Raw genomic sequence first — 18,084 nt, 5'->3', positions numbered from 1 at the left:
TCCCCTAACACAATTGATTTCTTGGAAGCCGACATATCCCTCGTTGCATTAGAGCCAGTCTCAATACCAGAAACTTGGCTGTTTGTGCTACGTTCCCCTGAGAATCCATCACCCCTACATTTTCCAAAACAGCATACCTGTTTGAAATGGGTATATCCACAAAAGATTCCTGCTCTAGCTGCCTACCTCTCTTACCCTTCCTGGAGTTAACCCATCTATGTGACTGTATCTGAGACTTTCCCCCCTTCCTATAACTGCCATCCATCACATACTGTTGCAAATTCCTCATCGCTTCTATCTGTCTCTCCAACCGATCCACTCAATCTGATAAAATTCGCAACCAACAGCATTTATGGCAGATATAATCCGCAGTAACCCTTAAACTCTCCTTAAACTCCCACATCTGACAAGAAGTACATATCACTGCAAAGGCCATTTTTGCTCCTTCACAATCTTCCCGTCTTATTCCTCTACAAACACTGCCCCAGGTTAAATTAATAACTATGGCTTATATTTTAAGTTTAATCAAGAGACTTATCTCCAAAAAGATATCATCAAGACAGAACCCACTGTACTCACTAATACAGCCTTTCTCTTGGACAGACTTAAAACAACGATTAACGTATCGGATTCTGTGCTGTGAACTTTGCCCAAACCGGTTCCTCCAAGATTAGTTGTGAATTTCACTGTTTGTTAAGTTTCCCAGATGCACTCCGATGTCCAGCGATACCCAAATTCAAACAGCACAGGCAGTAACTGTGCAGGTTCTCTCTCTCTCTCTCTCCCTCCTGCAGTGTCCTCACCATGTGCTTCCTTTGTCTGCTCTTCTCCCTTTTAAAACAACTGTTGTTTTGACTTTTTTTCCCAAAGTTCCAAAACAATGTAACAGCATATCAAACAGTCATTGCTGCTCCTGGGATTCGAGGAAATCACCTCCAGCACCTAAAATACCTCAATAAAGGAGCAGCTGTTACAGCCAGAAATTGTTCCCGTTCTCCATCTTGGATTACCCAGAATCCTTTTGATGAGATTTGTTTGGAGGAATTAGCAACCAGATTGGATTGAAGGGAACCAATAAATGTTGTATTTGGACTTCCACAGGGTGTTTGACAAGGTTAGATTATAAGGTCGGAGCCCGTGCTGTTGGAGGTGGTATATTGGCACATAAGCAGCAGGCAGTGTTTCACCTGAAAAGCAGACTCAAACCTTGTACCCAAGTAGTTCTCCCTTGTGTGGCAGACAAAAGACAGAGTCAATACAAACTTGACACAAACAAATCCTTCTTTAGTCCCAATACTCAATATGAAACATACGCTTGTTGCAGCATTTACTTATTACTTCAACTTTAACCCATTTAGTTTAAATGCACTTTATCTTACTTGAACTTAATCCATATTTAACTCTAACTCTAAGTTTAACTCCTATAAGTTTGGCTTGAAACAAATACTACCCTGATTTGAGTGAAATGGCCAACTTTGTGCTTGGGTATAGATAGAGTCATAGAGATGTACAGCACGGAAACAGGCCATTCGGTCCAACATGCTCATGCTGACTAGATATTCCCAACTCAATCTAATCCCACCTGCCAGCACCCGGCCCATATCGCTCCAAAACCTTCCTATTCATATATCCATCCAAATGCCTCTTAAATGTTGCAATTGTATCAGCCTCCACCAATCCTCTGGCAGCTCATTCCAGACACGGACCACCCTCTGTGTGAAAATGTTGCCCCTTAGGGTGCTGGAAAAGTCAGGCAGCATCTGAGGAACAGGAAAAACGATGGTTTGGCTAAAAGCCCTTCATCAGGAATGCTTCATCAGGCTGTGCTTTTCCAATACTCTTTTCATCTTGACTCAGAATACAAGGGCACTAACTGAAGACTGAGATGAGGAGGAATGTCTTCTCTCAGGGGATTGTGAGTCTGTGGAACTCACTGGCACAGGCGGTTCCAGGGGCACAGTCCGTGTATATATTTAAGGTTGCGATAGATTCTTGATCAGGCAGGGAATCAAGGGTTAATGGGAAAGGGCAGGAAAGTGGGCGTGAGGAATACTAGATCAGCGATTTTGCCAGTAGCAGCAGCAGAGGGAGGAGTGACAGTGAGGACCAGGGGCCTGCTGGGAAGGGAAATTTAAAATGATACACATTTACCTCGTGAATAGGCGGAGAGCATAGTGAGCAGGAGCAGACACGGGACTGCTGAGTCAGTGAAGTCATATATTTGGGTGGTTGCTTTACCCGAAACACTACTTAGGTAGTGTCTCTCACCCATCCTCCTCCTCGAACCAAAAATAAAGGTTCTGTGCAGTGGATTGGTAAGGTAACTAGTTTGTTTTTATTCTTTATTTTTCTACAGTCCCTTTGGGAATTTAGAATCGTGGGAATGGAGGTTAGGACAGTTGAATGCTCCTCCTGCAGAATGTGGGAGGTAAGGGTCACCACTAGTGTCCCTGCTGACTGTATCTGTGGGAAATGAACCCAACTCCAGCTCCTCAAAAACCGCGTTAGGGAACTGGAGCTGGAGTTGGAGCTGGATGAACTTCGGATCATTCGGGAGGCAGAAGGGGTTATTGACAGGAGTTACAGGGAGGTAGTTACTCCTCAGGTACAAGAAAAAGGCAGATGGGTTACAGTCAGGGGATGGAAAGGGAATCAGCAGGCAGTGCAGGGATCCCCTGTGGCCGTTCCCCTCAATAACAAGTATATCGTTTTGGATACTGTTGGGGTCGGTGGGGGGGGGGAACTTACCAGGGGAAAGCAATGGGGTCCAGGTCTCTGGCACAGTGTCTGTCCCTGTTGCTCAGAGAAGAAGGGGGGAGAGGAGCAGAGTGTTAGTCATTGGGGACTCCATAGTTAGGGGGACAGATAGGAGATTCTGTGGGAATGAGAGAGGCTCACGATTAGTGTGTTGCCTCCCAGGTACCAGGATTCGTGATGTCTCTGATCATGTTTTTGAGATCCTTGAGGGGGAGCAGCCCAAGTTCAGATGTCAAAGGTAGTTTCTTTACTCAGAGAGTAGTAGGGGCATGGAACGGCCTGCCTGCAACAGTCATAGACTTGCCAACTTCAAGAGATTTAAATACTCCAATTCCTTTCCATTGCTCAAGTAAACATAACCGAATTGTGGTCACTGTTACTGAAGTGCTCACCTACCTCCAAATCTAACACCTGGCCGGGTTCCTTACCCAGTACCTTATCCAATGTGGCCTCGCCCCTTGTTGGCCTGTCTACATACTGTGTCAGGAAACCCTCCTGCACACATTGGACAAACACTGACCCATCTAACGTTCTTGAATTATAGTATTTTTAATCAATATTTGGAAAGTTAAAGTCCCTGTAACAACTCCCCTGTTACTCTCGTTCCTGTTCAGAATCAATTTTGCTATCCTTTCCTCTCCATCTCTGGAACTATGCAGAGAGCAGGAGAAAACTCTCCTTTTCTGTTTCTAACCTCAGCCCATATTACCTCAGTAGATGAGTCCTCAGACATCCTTTCTGTCCTGGCCTAACAATGCCACACTTCCCCTTCTTTTACCATCTCCCCTGATCTTACTGAAACATCTAAACCCTGGAACCTGCAACAACCATTCCTGACCCTGCTCTATCCATGTCTCTGAAATGGCCACAACATTGAAGTCCCAGGTACCAACCCACGCTGTAAGTTCATCCACCTTATTCCGGATGCTCCTGGTGTTGAAGTAGACAAACTTCACCTTCCTGCTTCCTGGGTGAACTCTTGTGACCTTGAAACCTCATTTCTGACCTCACGACTCTCAATCTCCTGTATACTCGAATGACAATTTGGGTTTTCATCCCCCTGCTGAATTAGTTTAAACTCTTTCCAAGAACATTAGCAAATATCCCCCCAGGATATTGGTACCCCTCTGGTTCAAGTGAAGATCATCCTGTTTGTAGAGGTCCAGAATGTGCCCCAATATCCAGGTATCTGAATCCCTCCCTTCTGCACCTTCCCTATAGCCACGTGTTCAACTCTTCTCTCTCCTTATTCCTTGCCTCGCTAGTGTGTGGCACGGGTAACAAACCCGAGGTAACAACTCTGTTTGTTCTAGCTCTGAGCTTCCATCCTAGCTCGCTGAATGTCTGCCTTAAATCCCCATCCCTTTTCCTACCTATGTCATTGGTGTCTATGTGAACCACGACGTGGGACTGCTCCCCCTCCCCCTCAAGGATCCCGAAAACACGATCAGAGAGATCATGAACCCTGGTACCTGGGAGGCAACACACTAACTGTGAGTCTCTCTCATTCCCACAGAACCTCCTATCTGTCTCCCTAACTATGGAGTCCCCAATGACTACTGCCCTGTTCCTCTCCCCCCCTTCCCCTCGGAGCAGCAGGGACAGACTCTATGCCAGAGACCTGGACCCCATTGCTTTCCCCGGTAAGTGGGTCCCCCCCACAACATTATCCAAAATGGTATCCCTGTTATTGAGGGGAACAGCCACAGGGGATCCCTGCACTGCCTGCTGGCTCCCTTTCCATCCCCTGACTGTAACCCATCTGCCTTTTTCTTGTACCTGAGGAGTAACTACCTCCCTGTAACTCCACTCAATAACCCCCTCTGCCTCCCGAATGATCCGAAGTTCATCCAGCTCCAACTCCAGTTCCAGTTCCCTAACGCGGTTTTTGAGGAGCTGGAGTTGGGTTCATTTCCCACAGATGCAGTCAGCAGGGACACTAGTGGTGACCCTTACCTCCCACATTCTGCAGGAGGAGCATTCAACTGTCCTAACCTCCATTCCCACGATTCTAAATTCCCAATGAGACCACTGAAAACTATGGATGAAAATGGAATTGTGTGGGATAGATGGGCTTCAGATTGGTTCCACAGGTCGGTGCAACATCGAGGGCTGAAGGGCCTGTACTGCGCTGTAATGTTCTCTGTTCTAGCCATGATCCTATTCAATAATGGAGCAGGATCATGGGCCAAATGGCCTATAACTATTTCTATTTCTTATTGTATTAAGATGTACTGCAGAAAGTTACCAAAGCAATCTGGTGATAGTGCCTTCAAAAAGCACACAGTACAAGTACAGCAGTGACATTGGAACATCGTCCCTGCAAGTTCTCCTCCAGCCACTCACCATCTTGACTGGGAAATTTATTATCATTTATTCACTGTTGCTAGCTGAAATTCCTGGAATTTTCTCCCAATGGTATTGTTGGTAATACCTACAGAGCTTGGACTGCAAACAGTTCAAGACACCAGCTCAGTACCACCTTCTCAAGGGCAGCTAGAGATGGGCAGCCAGAAACAGCCATGGTCCATCAGGAAATCAAACACTCATCAAGAAGCTGAGACTTTTCCCTGAAGTAGACAATTGATACGGTTTGACTGAGATATTTTGGTGAGTGGGTAAGGAGGTTTTGTTTGATGCTTTGACCGAGGGAGTTGGTGATTGGAGAGAGTGTGAACTCCTCCTGCAGAATGAACAGACAGGAGGAGGTCACTCTGAACCTTGAACTTGCTCTGGCCATGGCAGCATGGCAGTGCCACTGGCTGGGCCAACATTTCTGACCCAGCCCGAGTTGTCCTTGAGAAGGTGGGGATGAGCTGCTTTCTCGATCCGCTCCATGTGGTTGGACACAGAGCACAGGAAGGACATCCCTGGAGAGGCCTCAGGCTCACACAGGGCTAGGGGGGCAAGGGGTGGGGGGAGAGGAGAGAGGTGGGCTCACTGGACAGTGCAGCAAACTCTGCAGCAGCGTTTTAGTGACCTTCCACTGGGACAAACCAGGAGGATGTGGCAGCAGCAACTGGCCCAGTATTTCAGACCCAGCACTGAGTGTCCCACAGGCTCATAGGGATTGGGAACAGCTGGCGCAGTGTTTCAGACCCAGCACTGAGTGTCCCACAGACTCAGAGGGATTGGGAACAGCTGGCCCAGTGTTTCAGACCCAGCACTGAGTGTCCCACAGACTCAGAGGGATTGGGAACAGCTGGCCCAGTGTTTCAGACACACCACTGAGTGTCCCACAGACTCAGAGGGATTGGGAACAACTGGCCCAGTGTTTCAGACACCCCACTGAGTGTCCCACAGACTCAGAGGGATTGGGAACAGCTGGCCCAGTGTTTCAGACACAGCACTGAGTGTCCCACAGGCTCATAGGGATTGGGAACATCTGGCCCAGTGTTTCAGACACACCACTGAGTGTCCCACAGACTCAGAGGGATTGGGAACATCTGGCCCAGTGTTTCAGGCACCCCACTGAGTGTCCCACAGACTCAGAGGGATTGGGAAGGATTACGCTGAGATCGGCATGGGCCCTGAATGAGGGGGACAGAGACTGTCCTGAGAGACTCTAATCTCCAACAAGGCTGTTCTCAGCCTGACTCTCTCACCCAGTACACACCAATGCAGGAACAGGGTCCCACATTCATTGAGATTGTTTCTGTTTGTTCCTTTCCTACAGCCACAACTGGTCCTACAACAACAAATTGGAGAAGATTCTCTCTGAGCCAAAGTACGACAGGTTCGTAACGTTCCCCAACAAACCTCTCAAATGTCACACACATTCAGTCAATGGTCTTTGCCGTATGGGGAATGGATGAATGATGTCATTCCACACCCAGGGTTATGGTTTATTCCTGCCCATTGCATGTTGGGATTCTCCGTCTGGGGAATGATGGGTAATGATAATGAGACTTTCACAGGGCACTCCACTTCAGACAGATTCAAAACTGGAGTTCAAGCAGAGCACGTGTAATGTTGAAGAGATTGTCCACACAACAACATCTCAGAGCTCGCTCAGTGTGGCTGGGTGAGGACCCTGGCTCTCTCTCCCTAACTGCATTGGGGAAACATCCGGACAAGGAGCAGGAGCAGGCCATTCGGCCTTTTGAGCCTACTGTCCCATTTAATATCATCATGTCTCATCCTCAATCAAAATGTCACATTCCCTTTTCTCCCCACACCCCTTGAAGCTTTTAAAATTGAGGAAATTTCTCTCTCTCTCTCTCTCTCTAGTGTGTTTTCAGTATCTTGTCCTCCACGGCTGTCTGTGACAGAGAATTTCACATGTTAACCGCCCGTTGAGTGAAGAACTGATTCCTCATCTCAGACCGAAGTATTCTCCCCTGTATCCTGAGACTTTAACCCTGTTTCTAGTCTCCCCAACCTGGGGAAAAACCACCCGGCATCGAGTCTGTCCAGCCCTGTTTGTCTGTTTAAATCCAACCCCACTGAATACAGGGCCAGGTGATCCAATCTCTCCTCATGGGACCGTCCTGCCATCCTCAGTATCAGACTTGTGACCCTCCCTGCACTCCGTCTACAGCAGGTCTGTCCTCTCATAGCTGGGGGGACCAACCCTGCACACAACCCTCCATCTGTGCTCTCCCCAAGGCCCTGTATAACTGCAGCAAGACATCCCGACCTCTGAACCCAGATCCTCTTGCACTGAAGGACAATATACAATGGACCTTAGAACATAGAAGGATACAGCGCAGTACAGGCCCTTCGGCCCTCGATGTTGCGCCGACCGAATCCTACCTAACCTATACTAGCCCAATAACTTCCAAATGCCTATCCAATGCCCGCTTAAATGACCATAAAGAAGGAGAGTTCACCACTGATACGGGCAGGGCATTCCATGAACTCACAACCCGCTGTGTGAAGAATCTACCCCTAACATCTGTCCTATACCTACCACCCCTTAATTTAAAGCTATGTCCCCTAGTAACACCTGACTCCATTAGCGGTAAAAGGTTCTTAGTATCTACCCTATCTAAACCCCTAATCATCTTATACACTTCTATCAGATCTCCCCTAAACCTTCTCTTCTCCAATGAGAACAGCCCCAAGTGCCTCAGCCTTTCCTCATAAGATTTTCCTACCATTCCAGGCAACATCCTGGTAAACCTCCTCTGCACTCGTTCTAAAGCTTCCACATCCTTCCTATAGACCTTCCTCAGTGCTTGGCTGTGCCTAGCTGCCTACTGTCATTAATTGGTGCCCAAGGCCCCCTTTGTACATCCAGAGTTCCCAAGGTATCAGGGTTTAAATAATTCCCTTCCTTTCTGATTTTCACACTGAAGTGTCTAACTCCATACTGAACCATGTTGTCCTCCATCTGCCATGTGTTCCCTCACTCACACAACTTGTTGAAATCACCTTGAAGCCTCCTTGCCCCTTCCCCACAATTCACAGTCCACCCCCCAGTTTTGTGTTGTCAGTGAAATTGGAAATGTTGTAATTGGTTCCCCCATCCAGGTCATGGGCATATATTGTGAATAGCTGGTGCCAAGCAGAGATCCAGGTGGTATCCCACCAGGCACTGGCTGTCACTCCGACAAAGACCCAATTATTCCAACTCCCTGTTTCCCGTCTGTCAGCCCATTCCCAACCCGTGTCAATATACTCCCCCCTTCCCACAGCTGCTTTAATTTTACCCATGAGCCTGTTCTGAGGGTCCTTATCAAAAGGGTCTCTCCAGGAAACGTGGGTTCAAGAAGGCAGCTCACCATCACCTTCTCAAAGGCAATTAGGGACAGGCAATAAATGCAGGCCCATCCAGTGACCCCCATATCCCCGGAATGAATAAAAAGGAGGTGTCAGGGACCAGTGATACCGTTCAAGTGCTCCATTCCCAAGGCCACCTGCACCCAGGAGATTTAAAATTGAGGCCATAGCTCCGATCAGCCTGACCCTCACACTCCCGAGACACCAATGCAGGAACAGGGTCCCACATTCATTGAGATTGTTTCTGTTTGTTCCTTTCCAACAGTTGTAACAACACCCACGACTACAATTCCCACAACAGAGGCTCCGACAACTACTGAAGAGACAACAGGTTAGTAATCTTCTCCAACAAACCTCTCAAATGTCATCATACACATTCAGTCAATGGTCTTTGCCATATGGGGAATGGATGAATGATGTCTTTCCACACCCAGGGTTATGGTTTATTCCTGCCCATTGCATGTTGGGACTCTCCGTCTGGGGAATGATGGGTAATGACAATGAGACTTTCACAGGGCACTCCACTTCAGACAGATTCAAAACTGGAGTTCAAGCAGAGCACGTGTAATGTTGAAGAGATTGTCCACATGACAACATAGAGCCATGCAGTCATTTAAATGTGCAGCACAGAAACAGTCCCTTCGGTCCAACTCGTCCACGCAGACCAGATGTCCTAACCTAATGCAGTCCCATTTGTGAGCGCTTGGTCCATCTCCCTCTAAACCCTTCCTATTCATATACCCATGCAGATGCCTTTTAAATATTGTAATTGTACCAGCCTTGAACATTTCCTGTGGCAGCTCATTCCATACACGCACTAGCCTCTGCATGAAAAAGTTTCTCCTTAAATCCCATTTAAATTTTACCCCTCTCACCCTCTATGCCCTCTTGTTGTGGACTTCCCGACCCCAGGGAAAGGAATTTGTCTATTTATCCTATCCATGCCCCTCATAATTTTGTAAACCACTGTAAGGTCACCCCTCAGCCTCCGACGCTCCAGGGAAAACAGCCCCAGCCTGTTCTGCCTCTCCCTCTAGCTCAAATCCTCCAACCCTGGCAACATCCTTCTAAATCTTTTCTCAACCCTTTCAAATTTCACAAAACCCAATTGGTAGGAGGTCGACCAGAATTGCACACAGTATTCTAAAAGTGGCCTAACCAAATGTCATGCACAGCCGTAACATGGCCTCCCAACTCCTATACTCCATGGTCTGACCAATAAAGGACCCAAACTTTGGGTCTGGTACGTAAATGACACCTTTGTCATCACAAAATGGAACAAATAGAGGAAATGTACAACACCATTAACAATATCCTGACAGGCATAAAATTCACAAAAGAGGAGGAGAATGATGACAGACTCCCATTCCAAGACGTGACAGTTGAATGGACAGTTAACGGAGAGCTTCAAACTAGGGTCTACAGGAAAACAACACACACAGACTGAATAATAAACAGCAGGAGCAATCATCCCAACACCCACAAATGGAGCTGCATCAGGACATTATTTTAACAAGCTACACCACACTGCAGCACCCAAGACTACAAAAAGCAGAAGAAAAGTATCTATACAATGTTTTCAAGAAAAATGTACCCAACAAACAAAATTGGCTGATAACTCAGAACCAAACCTAACAAGCAGACACAACACAACCAACAACTGTAGCCACATTACCAGACATCAAAGGCAAATCAGAAATCACTGCCAGACTACTCTAACCCCTTGGCATCATGGTAGCCCACAAACCTACCAACACACACGTAAACAGCAACTAATGAACCTAAAGGATCCATTCGATACCACCAGCAAAACTAACATCATTTCCAAGATACTATGCAAGAATTGTGAAAACACTACTTCAGACAAACTAACAGGAAACGGGCCATCAGGAAACATGAACACCAACTGGCCTCCAAAAGACATGACCCATTATCACTAGTTTTTGTAGATACAAAGAAGAACACCATTTTGACTGAGACAACACACATCCTACAACAAGTAAAACAAAGACACACACGAGAATTCTTCGAGGCATGGCATGCTAACCAGACCTCCATCAATAAACACATCGACTTCGATCCTATTTACCTTCCCTTGAAAAAAGAACTAGAATTGACATCACTCACCTTCAGAAACCAAGCCCTATGAATAGAGAGGCAGGACATGTCACCAGCACTTCACCAGAGACTCTCATTGATGAAGTTACCAAATATGGTAATGAAACATCTGAAAACAAATTTTTCAGCTCAGTGAGCTAACTTGCATACTTATCATCAACCTGAGCTACAAATCTTCTCAAACATCACTTCCCATTGCTGCTAAGATTTGCTTTTCCAAAATGCATCATTTCACATTTACCTGAATTAAACTCCATCTGCCATCCTCGGCACCTTGGCTCATTTGATCAAGATCCCATTGTAATCTGAGGTAACCTTCTCCGCTGTCCACTACACCTCCAATTTTGGTGTCAACTGCAAACTGACGAACTATACGAGGTAGTAGGCTTGAACAGATGGATATTAAGGAAGTGCTGGAAATTCTGGGAAGCATCAAGTTAGCTAAGTGCCTGGGGCCAGACCAGGTATATCCACGGTTACTGCAGGAAGTGAGGAATGAGGTTGCTGTGCCTCTGGCGATGATCTTTGCATCCTCACTCTCCATGGGAGTAGTACCGGATGATTGGAGGGAGGTGAATGTTGTTCCTATGTTCAAGGGAATAGGGAAATCCCTGGGAATTACAGACCAGTCAGTTTTATGCCTGTGGTAAACAAGGTCCTGGAAAGGACTCTGAGAGATAGGATTTGGAAAAACTATTTGGAAAAACATAGTTTGATGTAGCATATCCCTCACAAGTCTTATTGAGTTCTTTGAGGATGTGACAAGATAAGTTGACAATGGTCAATCAGTGGATGTGGTGTATTTGAGAAGTTCCCCATGGCAGCCTCATTCAAAAAGTTAGGAGGTATGGGATACAGGGAAATTGGGCTGTCTGGAATCAGAATTGTCTGGCCAAAAAAAAAGCGAGTGGTCGTGGACAGAAAGCATTCCGCCTAGAAGTCGGTGACCAGTGATGTCCCGCAGGACTCTGTTCTTGGGCCTCTGCTCTATGTTGTTTTTGTAAATGACTTGATGAGAAAGTGGAAGGACGGGTTAGTAAGTTTGCCGAAGACACAAAGGCTGTTGGTGTTGTAGATAGTGTCGAGGGCTATTGCAGGCTACAACAAGATAATGACAGGATGCAAAGCTGGGCTGAGAAGTGGCAGATGGAGTTCAAACTGGATAAATGCGAAGTGATTCATTTCGGAAGGTTGAACTTGAATGCTGAGTACAGGGCTGGAGGAGTGTGCAGTGTGGAGGAATAGTGGGATCGCAGGGTTCACATCCATAGATCCCTCAAAGCTGCCACTCACGTTGATAGGGTTGGTAAGAAGGTGTATGGTATTTTGGTTTCATTAACAGGGGGATTGAGTTGAAGAGCTGCGAGGTTTTGCTGCAGCCTTATAAAACCCTGGTTAGACCACCCTTGGAACATTGCGCCCATCCTGGTCACCTCATTACAGGAAGTATGAGGATGCTTTAGGGAAGGTGCAGAGGAGATTTCCCAGGATGCTGCCTGGACTGGAGAGCCTGTCGTACGAAGAGAGGTTTGAGTGAGCTCAGCCTTTTCACACTGGGGAGAAGCAGGAAGAGAGGTGACCTGATAGAGGTGTACAAGGTAATGAGAGGCATCGATACAGTAGATCGCCAGAGACTTTTCCCCAGGGCAGAAATGGCTGTCACAGGGGGTCATCATTTTATGGTGATTGGAGGAAGTTATAGGGGAGATGTCAGAGGTAGGTTCTTTACACCGAGAGTGGTGGGTGTGTGGGATGCACTGCCAGCGGTGGGAGTAGAGTCAGGGACATTAGGGACATTGAAGTGACTGCTGGACAAGCACATGGACAGCATAAATTGAGGGATGTGTAGGTTAGGTTGGTCTTAGACTAGGATAAACGCTTGGCACAACATGGTGGGTCAAAGGGCCTGTACTATGCGATATTCTATGTCACCTATGTTCACATCGAAATCCTTGACAGGGGAACATCGATTATCCAGCATTAGATTATCTGAATATCAGATTATCCGGCAAATTGCAAGGTTCTGATGCTCGGCTAAATTACGTCATCCAGCATTTGATTATCCAGAGCTCGATCAACCAAACCAAATGCAGCCTGCCCCTGTCTTTCGGATAATCTAGATGCCTCTGTATATAATTGACAAAAAGTAGAGGACCCAGCACAGATTCTTGTGGTACTCCACTGGTCACAAGCCTCCAGACGGAAAAGCAACCTTCCACCACCACCCTCTGTCTTTTACCTTGCATCCAGTCTGTATCCAAATGGTTAGTTCTCACTGTATTCCATGTGATGTTACCTTGCTAACCAGTCTCCCATGGGGAACCTTGTTGAATGCCTTACTGAAATCCATATCGATCACATCTACTGCTCCACCCACATCAATCCTCTTTGCTACCTCTTCAAAAAACCCTTATCAAGTTTGTGAGACATGATTTCCCACTCACAAAGCCATGTTGACTATCCCTAATCAGTCCTTCCCTTCCCAAATACATGTCCCTGTTAAACCCTCATGCATACTATTTATGAAGTATCTCCCCCATCTCCTGTGGCTCCACACAAAGGCAGCCTTGCTGATCTTTGAGGGGCCCTATTCTCTCCCTTGTTATCCTTTTGTCCTCAATGAATTTGTAAAAACCCTTTGGATTCACCTTAACCCTATTTTCCAAAGCTATCTCATGTCACCTTTTTACCCTCCTGACTTCTCTCTTAAGTGTACTCCTACTTCCTTTATACTCTTCTAAGGATTCGCTCGATCTGTCCTGTCTATACCTGACACATGCTTCCTTCTTTTTCTTAACCAAACCCTCAATTTCTTTAGTCATCCAGCATTCCCTATACCTACCAGCTTTCCCTTTCACCCTGACAGGAATATACTTTCTCTGGATTCTTGTCATCTCATTTCTGAAGGCTTTCCATTTTCCAGCCGTCCCTTTACCTGCGAACATCTGCCCTCAATCAGCTTTTGAAAGTTCTTGCCCAATACCGTCAAAATTGGCCTTTCTCCAATTTAGAAATTCAACATTTAGATCTAATCTATCCTTTTCCATCACTATTTTAAAACAAATAGAATTATGGTCACTGGCCCCAAAGTGCTCCCCCACGGACACCTCAATCACCTGCCCTGCCTTATTTCCCAAGAGTAGGTCAAGTTTTGCACCTTCTCTCGTAGGTACATCCACATACTGAATCAGAAAATTTTCTTGTATGCAGTTAAGAAATTCCTCTCCATCTAAACCCTTAACACCAATGGTAGTCCCAGTCTCTACTTTAATATTCCCTACCATAACCACCCTATTATTCTTACAGATAGCTGAGATCTCCTTACAAATTTGTTTCTCAGTTTCCTGCTGACTTTTGGGAGCATACATAATACAATTTTAATAAGGTGATCATCCCTTTCTTATTTGTCAATTCCACCCAAATAACTTCCCTGGGTGTATTCCCCGGAATATCCTCCCTCAGAACAGCTGTAATGTGGGCAAAAAATGAGGTCTGCAGATGCTGGAGATCACAGCTGAAAATGTGTTGCTGGTTAAAGCACAGCAGGTCAGGCAGCATCCAAGGAACAGGAAATTCGACGTTTCGGGCATAAGCCCTTCATCAGGAATGAGGAGAGCGTGCCAAGCAGGCTAAGATAAAAGGTAGGGAAGAGGGCCTTGGGGGAGGGGCGATGGAGATGTGATAGGTGGAAGGAGGTCAAGGTGAGGGTGATAGGCCGGAGTGGGGTGGGGGCGGAGAGGTCAGGAAGAAGATTGCAGGTTAGGAGGGCGGTGCTGAGTTGAGGGAACCGACTGAGACAAGGTGGGGGGAGGGGAAATGAGGAAACTGGAGAAATCTGAGTTCATTCCTTGTTGTTGGAGGGTTCCCAGGCGGAAGATGAGGCGCTCCTCCTCCAGCCGTCGTGTTGTTATGTTCTGCCGGTGGAGGAGTCCAAGGACCTGCATGTCCTCGGTGGAGTGGGAGGGAGAGTTAAAGTGTTGAGCCACGGGGTGGTTGGGTTGGTTGGTCCGGGCGTCCCTGAGGTGTTCTCTGAAGCGTTCTGCAAGTAAGTGGCCCGTCTCCCCAATATAGAGGAGGCCACATCGGGTGCAGCGGATGCAATAGATGATGTGTGTGGAGGTACAGGTGAACTTGTGGCGGATATGGAAGGATCCCTTAGGGCCTTGGAGGGAAGTGAGGAAGGAGGTGTGGGCGCAAGTTTTACATTTCCTGCGGTTGCAGGGGAAGGTGCCGGGAGTGGAGGTTGGGTTGGTGGGGGGTGTGGACCTGACGAGGGAGTCACGAAGGGAATGGTCTTTGCGGAACGCTGATAGGGGAGGGGAGGGAAATATATCCCTGGTGGTGGGGTCCGTTTGGAGGTGGCGGAAATGACGGCGGATGATACGTTGTATACGGAGGTTGGTGGGGTGGTAGGTGAGAACCAGTGGGGTTCTGTCTTGGTGGCGGTTGGAGGAGCGGGGCTCAAGGGTGGAGGAGCGGGAAGTGGAGGAGATGCGGTGGAGGGCATCGTCGATCACGTCTAGGGGGAATCTGCGGTCCTTGAAGAAGGAGGCCATCTGGGCTGTGCGGTGTTGGAACTGGTCCTCCTAGGAGCAGATGCGGCGGAGACGAAGGAATTGGGAATATGGGATGGAGTTTTTACAGGGGGCAGGGTGGGAGGAGGTGTAGTCCAGGTAGCTGTGGGAGTCAGTCGGTTTATAGTAGATGTCTGTGTTGAGTCGGTCGCCCGAGATAGAAATGGAAAGGTCTAGGAAGGGGAGGGAGGAGTCTGAGACAGTCCAGGTGAATTTGAGGTCGGAATGGAAGGTGTTAGTAAAGTTGATGAACTGTTCAACCTCCTCGTGGGAGCACGAGGCAGCGCCGATACAGTCATCGATGTAGCGGAGGAAAAGGTGGGGGGTGATGCCAGTGTAGTTGCGGAAGATGGACTGTTCCACATATCCTACGAAGAGGCAGGCATAGCTGGGGCCCATGCGGGTGCCCATGGCAACTCCTTTAGTTTGGAGGAAGTGGGAGGATTGAAAAGAGAAGTTATTCAGGGTGAGGGGACCAGTTCAGTCAGTCGAAGGAGGGTGTCAGTGGAAGGGTACTGGTTGGTGCGGCGGGAAAGGAAGAAGCGGAGGGCTTTGAGTCCTTCGTGATGGGGGATGGAGGTGTACAGGGACTGGATGTCCATCGTGAAAATAAGGCGTTGGGGACCGGGGAAGTGAAAATCCTGGAGGAGGTGGAGGGCGTGGGTGGTGTCCCGAACGTAGGTGGGGAGTTCTTGGACTAAAGGGGACAGAACCGTGTCGAGGTATGCGGAGATGAGTTCGGTGGGGCAGGAGCAGGCTGAGACAATGGGTCGGCCGGGGCAGGCAGGTTTGTGGATTTTGGGCAGGAGGTAGAAACGGGTGGTGCGGGGTTGTGGGACTATGAGGTTGGAGGCGGTGGATGGGAGATTCCCTGAGGTGATGAGGTTATGGATGGTCTGGGAGATGATGGTTTGGTGGTGGGAGGTGGGGTCATGGTCAAGGAGGCGATAAGAGGAGGCGTCCGCGAGCTGGCGTTTGGCCTCAGCAGTATAAAGGTCGGTGCGCCAAACTACTACCGCACCTCCCTTGTCTGCTGGTTTGATGGTGAGGTTGGGGTTGGAGTGGAGGGAGTGGAGTTCTGAGGGTGAGAGGTTGGAGTGGGTGAGAGGGGTGGACAGTTCGAGTTGGTTAATGTCGCGGCGGCAGTTGGCTATAAATAGATCGAGGGCGGGTAAGAGGCCAGCACGGGGTGTCCAGGTGGATGGGGTGTGTTGGAGGCGGGAGAAGGGGTCGTCAGAGGGTGGGCGGGATTCTTGGTTGTGAAAGTAGGCACGGAGGCGAAGGCGGCGGAAGAATTGTTCAATATCTCGCCGCGTGTTGAACTCATTGATTCGAGGGCGTAGGGGAATGAAGGTGCGGCCCCTGCTGAGGACTGATCTTTCATCCTCAGAGAGGGGGAGGTCTGTAGGGATGGTGAAAACACGGCAGGGCTGGGAGCTAGGACCTGCTGTGGGACTGGAGCTGGGGGTGGGGGCGGCGTTAGGGGCGGGGACAGAGATCGACGTAGGGGCGGGGTTGGACGTGGTGACGTTGCTCGGTGTGGGGGCGGGGTCATGCGTCGTGACGGAAATAAGCGTGGGGGCGGAGTTACGTGTGGTGACGAAGGTTTGCGTGAGGGCGGGGTTACGTTTAGTGACGAAAGATGGCGTGGGGGCGGAGACACCTGAGGCGTTGTGGTCCTGCAGGTTAGTGATGTCAGTGGGGGCGGAAGTGGCTGCGGCGACGGCAACCGAAGGGGCGGAAATGGTTGTGGCGACGGAAGAACCGTAGTCATTTACAGCTGTAATGTGATCTATTGTCAAAAATGCCACTCCCCCTTCTCTCTTGCCTCCCTTTCTATCCTTCCTGTAGCATTTGTATCCTGGAATATTGAGCTGACAGTCCTGTCCATCCCTGAGCCATGTTTCTGTAATTGCTATGATATCCCAGTCCCATGTTCCTAACCATGCCCTGAGTTCATCTGCCTTCCCTGTTAGGCCCCTTGCATTGAAATAAATGCAGTTTAATTTATTAGTCCTACCTTGTCCCTGCCTGCCCTGACTGCTTGACTCACTTCTGTTCTCAATTGTACCCGTCTCAGATTGATCTCTTTCCTCACCATCTCCCTGGTCCCAAACCCCCCACCCCCCCCACCCCACCTTATTAGTTTAAATGCTCCCAAGCAGTTCTAGCAAATTTCCTTGCCAGTATATTAGTCCCCTTCCAATTTCGGTGCAATCTGTCCTTCTTGTACAGGTCACTATTATCCCAGAAGATCCAAAAATGTGAACACTTCTCTCATACACCAGCTCCTCAGCCTCACATCCATCTGCTCGATCCTTCTATTCCTCCCCTTACTAGCTCATAGAACTGGGAGTAATCCAGATATCACCACCCTTAAGGACTTCCTTTTTAAGTTCCTGCCTAACTTTCTATATTCTCCCTTCGGAATCTTGTCCTTTTCCCTTCCTATATCATTAGTTCCAATGCGTACACTGAACCTCCTCCTGGTCCCTCTCCCCATTGAGAACATTCTGCACCCTCTCCTTGATCCTGGCATCAGGGAAACAACACACTATTCTGATTTCTCGCTGCTGGCCACAGAAACGCCTGTCTGTACCTCGGACTAGAGAGTCCCCTAACACAATTGATCTCTGGATCCCAGCGTACCCCTCATTGCATTAGAGTCAGTCTCAATACCAGAAACTTGGCTATTCGTGCTACGTTTCCCTGAGAATCCTCAGAACTGAGTTAGACGCAGTGAGGAATTAACAAGAGCAAGAGGATATGATGGATGGCAGGTATCAGAAGGGGGGAAAGCCACAGATACAGTCAGGTCGATGGCTTACTGTCAGAAAAGGAGGGGAGGGAGGCAGGTAGTACAAGAGTCTTCTGTGGGTTTCCCCATTTCAAACAAATATGCTGCTTTGGA

The sequence above is a fragment of the Hemiscyllium ocellatum genome, chromosome 1 (genome assembly GCF_020745735.1).
Source record: "Hemiscyllium ocellatum isolate sHemOce1 chromosome 1, sHemOce1.pat.X.cur, whole genome shotgun sequence".
NCBI classification, from domain to species: domain Eukaryota; kingdom Metazoa; phylum Chordata; class Chondrichthyes; order Orectolobiformes; family Hemiscylliidae; genus Hemiscyllium; species Hemiscyllium ocellatum.
The sequence above is the reverse complement of the archived record's forward strand: the minus strand, read 5'-3'. Positions refer to the sequence as shown.